This window comes from Nelumbo lutea, chromosome 6, assembly GCF_056320005.1.
Source record: "Nelumbo lutea isolate HS-2025 chromosome 6, American lotus-T2T, whole genome shotgun sequence".
Lineage (NCBI taxonomy): Eukaryota > Viridiplantae > Streptophyta > Magnoliopsida > Proteales > Nelumbonaceae > Nelumbo > Nelumbo lutea.
Genome location: NC_142689.1, coordinates 9,977,400 through 9,983,883, shown reverse-complemented (window position 1 = coordinate 9,983,883; position 6,484 = coordinate 9,977,400). Strand labels below are relative to the sequence as shown.

Sequence of the window (6,484 nt, the reverse complement as noted above, 5' to 3'; positions counted from 1 at the left end):
AAGGGAGAAGGAGGCGAATGACCTTAAATAGGGATAGGATCCAATCGGAATGACCCATTTTAATTCCAATTGTAGCCCATATTCTCATGAACCAAACAGGCCCTAATGAAGGCCAAAAGACAAATAGAATAAAAGAACCCTGAGCATCAAGAGAGAAAAGCTCAAGAGACCTTTGCAAGCCACAATAAAAATTCAAACATGTGGGAGGTCCTTCAAATAGGGATGCAAAGGGATTGGACCATATTCAAATCGAGGTATATTCAAATATGACTCGACACTATTACTTGCATTTCCAATTTGATGAGATATGATAAATATGAATTTGAATTTCAAATTTGATGAAGAAATTGAATTTTTGGATTTGATCTGATCTGATATAATTTGATTTTTTTTTAAATTAATAAATTATTAAAAGAAAAATGAAAATATAAAAATTTAAATAAAAAACAAAAACTACAAGTATCTTTTTCAGCTATTTTCATCATCATTATCATCATATATATATACATGTTTTTTATACAAAAATAAATAATACAATAAATTTATAAAAATATAATATAAATAATATATATAAGTGTTATATATTTATATAAATAAATAACATATATATTGAATCGGATAGGATGATCCGAACGCGATCCAATTCGGGTTGGATCATATCATTCGGTCCGATCCGAAGATCTGAAATAGGTATAATCCGAATCCGAGAAAGAACCCAAAACTTCCAATCCTAAATACCAGGGCACAGGGGCAAACAGGAAGACAAACTGGAACCTCAATTCATTATTGAGGACTTGGTGTAATTTGGATAAGAGGGGAAGAATCTGCCTATTGCTGCTTGCGACTGGTGGTTCCCTTTTCAAGTTTTCATAATACAGAGGCAGTTCGGTTCTTCCATTCTCCTCATTTCATCTCTTTAGACTTTAATACCCGGAATGATACATAATCTCCATTTACCCAAGTCCACTGAAATTATCTTTTGTTCATTCGCGTTGTTGACCCTCATTCAGTAATTTTTTTTAATGAATACTATGTCAACTGTTTGTCGTCGATCCAAAGGCATTAAGGTATTCTTTCATTATCTCCTTCCCATTGAGGTGAAAAATATTGCTTTTCAAGGTTAGTTCTTATGTACTTGCCCTGTCTTAACAACTTGATTAATTTCAAATTGTTGTACCCTTTTGCACTTTGTACCATTTTAGCATTTGTCGATTTTTGAAATCAGAGACAATCGTTCGTTTAACTTGATTTGTTGATTCAACTCACTGTAAGTTGGATGGGTGGACTTAGAGGCTACTGCATTGTATGACTTGTTTATGGTGCACCTTTCAATCAAAGATTACTTCAAAAGTTTTGTTACTTTTGAGATTAGTGGGTTCTTTATCTGCACAATTTGCTCGTTGCATCTCACTTGGAATGCACAGAGATATAGCTCCTGTTGTTCTAGTTTCCAATGCGTTTCGGTTTTAAACCTTCAATTTTGTAATGCAATAGTCTCTCCCCTGGGGCTCTATCATGTCCTTGATCCCAAAAAAGGAGAAGCAATCTGTGGCAACTTGGATTGATCCCCTGAAGAGAGGATAAAATTCTGCTTCAACGAGGAAAAAATTTGGAGGCTTCTTTAAATAATCAGACACATGGAACCAATACATGTGATGGAAAAAATAGACCTTAGAGTAGAGTAGCATGCACAATCTTCTGAGCCACAGTTTTGATTTTAGGTACTACTACACTTATCCATGCATTCTGTTACTGGGATCTGGAACAACTAATGTTATAATGAACTTACCATTAAAGGTGACTGAATTCTTCTAGAAACATCATTGTTTATATGGCTTCTTGCTTCAAGTCCTGAACAATGTTATCACCTTGGTGCACATGGAGATGGTTGGCTCCAGTTTTTGTTTTAGTTCTGAAAGTGACATTCATGTCCGCAAATTGCATTGTGTTTAGAGCATGATCAGATGGACTTGATTTGGACCATAAAACTTGGAACAACAAATCAGTATTGCTTACTTGGTTATTTAAACTGAGTATACTTCCAAGATGTGTTAGGTGCTTCAGCAATCCAAGAAAGGAAAGGAGGCCTTGTGGATCATAATGTCTTTGAGTTATAGCCATCTAGTTACCTAGTTGCCTCAAACTTTATGGATATGGTTAGCAAAATGTTGGGTTGGGCTTTGTTTGTTGTCAACTTGGTAAGACAAGTCCTTTCTGAACCTGATTCAAGTAGGGGTGATATATCCCAAGCTAGATCTCTCAAAATGTATAGGTCGGGACCAGCTATTCCAACTTGAACCTATCACAATTGGACTCAATTTTGAAAAGGACAAACATCAAACCCAAATTGGTCATTTAAATGGGTTAATTATGCTATCCTGAATATAGAAAGAGCAAGAGCAGGTGGATGGGATTGATTGCTTTCAAACCTTCCGCCCCTGTCATTCTATCCTCAAGACCATTATAGCGATCATTGATTCATTTGATTTGAAATTTGAGATACCATTGTAGCCTTCGTAAATTCTAGAAAATGAATAAGAACTAGTTGGACATACTAGTGTAAGCTTTTTCTTGTAAGAGCTTTGTAATGTGTTATAGAGATGCAGAATTTCACTGTCTTGTAGTATGTATATAACGTGTGGATATGGATTCTTGAGGTGTATATTTGGTATTCTAGAATTCACTCTTGACATTCACACAAATAGTGTACCGTTTATCTTTAATTTATATGATTCACTGTGCACCCACATATGGTTGCTGACAACAACTAGGAGACCAAGTTGGTCCATGAGATTGTTCCATCATTTTTCTTTCTCGATTCCTTGTTATTTCGGTTACTTTGGATTTGTTTCTCGTGGTCGAAATAGGATTCATGTAACAGACTCCAAATAGTTGGGATAAGGCTTGGATGGTGATGCACTAGTCCTTGGTCCAATAAAACCTACCATTTTTCAAGCATTATTTGTAATTTTGTTCATTACTGCTATCTATGCAAAGACAAAGAGATGACTTTGTCTAGAGGTATGATGGATGGCCAACCTATGTCTACATATACCGACAGCTCCATTATTGGACACATTTAATTCAAAATAGCCAAAACAAATTGTAGAATGAAAAGAGGAATTAAAATATGAATAATGCTCAGTTGGTGATTGTCATGTAAAGGATATCGTGAATCAAATAAGACTGAAAAATCCATTGCAAGGATTTTAACCTTGGATGATAGGCCTAAGAATGTCAAATACTTCTTGATGAATTAAGAGCAATATATAGCTTATGGCCAGGGCTATAAATGAATCAGATTAGGTAGGACTGGATGTGTATATGCATCCAAGTTTGATCTTTTAATACTTTGATTCAAATTGAACTTTATCCACGAGTTTCAGATCAAACTCGGACTGAATTTAGATATTGAATATTACTAAAAATATTAGTAGAAAATCATATATTATTGATAATATGTACCAAAAATGACTTTGATAGAGTATCATGAATAAAATAACTGTATTAAAACTTTGACCTATGGCTCTTTAGTAAACTTATAATTTAAACCAACCTTAATAATGCATACATGTTAATTATGTGGATGCAATCATACGTCTTAATATTATCATATAGGATAATAATGGATTGAATTGGAGTGGATCCATGTTTGATTGTCAAATTGGATTGGTTAACATTTGAATTTTGACAGGTGGATAACATTTGCAGTCCTATAGATAACCACCATATTTTGGTCTTGAATAATGAATATAAAAAGGAACTGCGTTGATGAATACAAATAAAGTTGTAAGTCTGTCCATTTTCAAAACTTTCTAGTCTTTGAAGATCTAGAGGCCATTATTTAGTGTAATAGTAAAATTTCAGGCTAGCAAGTGCGAGAACATGGGTTTGAGTTTGAGGGTGGCCACATTGCCAAAAGGTGAAAACCATACTTAACCTACCCCTCTCAAGACCCCGGATAGCTGGGACCAACATTAGGTACAGGACATTATCAGTCTTTGAAAATCTGTGTGGCATATAGTTTCATTTCAAGTGCTTAACGAAAGTTTTATGAACATTACTTCATCAAAGGCATGTGTATCTTGAACTTGACATGGTAACATTTTCATTTTGGTCCTTTGATGTTGTTTCTTCTTACTGTTTCATTTTAGTCATCACTGGAGAGGTATATCAATCTTCTTATTTTCCATTTTGTGTATATCAGTCAACAAATCATCATTCACGAGCCATTAGCAAAAAAAAGAAGAAGAAAAACTCATCATTCATGAGCAAGATAACCTTTCTCATGGTGGCACATTAGCTAAGCCCAACTCATCAAGGGGAGAGGTATGGGCTAATTATGATGATATGAGCAGGGAAAGATCAGGGCGGTTGCAGAAAAGAAAGCAGACACAGCAAGAACCGTTCTTGATTTACTCCAATTTGAGTTTTTCAATGGATGGTGCAGCATGCCAATTCTCACCTCTCACACGGGATAGATGAAAATCTAGATGACCAAAGTCTAATCCATTATGTAATGAATCATTCAAGATGTCCTATTTCAAAAGATCCACTGTAGTCTTGTCTTCAGAACTACTTTGGCTTGTTAGAGTTAAAAACTTAAAATGGATGAAGAATCTAGAACAGAAAATCTGGGTTGCAGGTGGTTATATCATTTCTAGTGTAAGACATCTCCCAGTGCTCCATCTAGATATATCATTTCTGGACAAAAAGCTTACAGTTTCAGTTACTAATATCTGCCTTTCATTTTCAATTCTAATAGTCTAATTATATATGCATATATGACTAGCAGGGTATTTACTACTTGTATGGGGTGGGTATCCCATGTGAAATGTCATGCACACAAGATATCACTTTCAGACTGGTGCAATAGCATCGACTTACCAATTGACAACTCAAAGATGGTAATAATGGTGGATATTTGAAGAGTGGGGGTGTGCTTTTTGGATGGTTAAAGCACCAGCACAAGCAATTTGCCTGTCTTTTCAGGGTCTGGTTTCAGAGAGTGGTGCCCATGTGGACACCATAGGAAATGTAGTCTCAATTGAGGACATAATTAGGTTTGCCACAAAAGTCAGTAGAGCAGAGTTGGGTGGAAACTGAGTTTTCTCAGGTATCATAAATATGCCTTCAGAAACCGATGACCTTCTGGGTTAGTGTTAATATTTGTCAACCTGAAGGAAAGTAGTAGAAAAGTTGGGTAACAAAACCACTGGAGTTGCAGGATTGGAACTCAACCACAGAGTGAAAGACATAGCTACCGTTCTTGAGAAAGGTTGCCAAGGATAGTGATTGATGGGGCTATAATAATATTTTTGAAAAAGTAGCTGTGGGAGTGGAAGAGGAGTACATCAACAAGGTGGCATCTGGCATCCAACTCTAGCTAATTAATGGCAAGGGTTAGCTGTATTCTCATTTAATACTTGGGCCCTTGTTTTTTTGTTTGCAAGCAAGAACTAGACTTCCACTGTCTTTATTTGCTTTAAATAATCTACTCTGCACTTCTTTCTCTAATTTAAATAAAATTCTTTTGTGGCTAAAAAACTCTCCATTTTTTGTCTTCTATCTACACCACTCTTCTTTCTTTAGCTGGGATGGACTTGTTGGTGGCACATTTGGCCCAGCAAAGTGGGCCATTCATTAATCTCAATCCCTGCTATCATTGAAAGTCCATGGTCGGTTCATGCCGGCTCTAGCAACATTGTAAGACCCGGCCTGGACTGGACAGTCAGACCATGAAAACAGGGAACCTGTGCCCTTTCTGGGTCCCGGTTAAATGACGGTTTTATGGGCCGAATGGGTTAACTAGGCAAAACCGGGACCTGTGAAGCATCCTGGTTTTTAGTCCGGTTCGAGTCTTACACATTGGGCCCTAGTTTCAATGGTTAGGCTTGGTCATAGGTCTGATATGAGTCAGAAGTTGGTAAACAATCCATTTCTACTTTCTAGAGGAAGAAAGATACAAGTTAAATGGACCGATCAAATCGGTCAAGCCCACGTTGGTACGAAATTGGCCCACCTCCTTCGGATCCGTTACTGTCAAAGATCGCTTATCATCGATTGTGAATATAAGGACAAAAAGAAACCGGTTCTTGATGGGACCGAGCGGTTGTTTCACTGGACGGCCCAGATTGATGAAGTGGTTTGATAGGGACCGGATCTGCTCCTCACAGATAGCGCCTTACACCGACCTCACGGGGACATCTCACCGTGCATTGGGAACATCGTCCGTACTTATATGTTATTATTTACGGGAGATGATCCCAATGTTGTGAGGCGCCCTTTGATAACGTCAATGGTTTTGGTTTTTTATGCGGTCGCTTTTGCCACGTGGATAGATAATGTGCCTAATCAAAACCGTCCACCTGGATTCGATTCGATGTGTGTTTAGCAGTGCCATTGGAACAAGAGATACGATTTTGTTGTGCCACGTGGTGAAAAAGTGTGGTAACACGTGTAGGGAATGGAATGACAGGTGAGT

General features: G+C 37.0%; 1 long non-coding RNA gene across 2 annotated transcripts; it reads left to right on the top strand.

The window, feature by feature from the left end:
- The first annotated feature begins 757 nt into the window (after positions 1-757).
- LOC148847264 (uncharacterized) lies at positions 758-4,734 on the top strand. Of its 2 annotated transcripts, none has more exons than XR_016100374.1 (2): positions 758-1,067; positions 4,208-4,734. It is a non-coding gene; the product is annotated as an uncharacterized LOC148847264 (long non-coding RNA). The 2 variants fall into 2 exon arrangements; XR_016100375.1 differs by having other exon boundaries at positions 765-1,119.
- Positions 4,735-6,484: the final 1,750 nt, after the last annotated feature.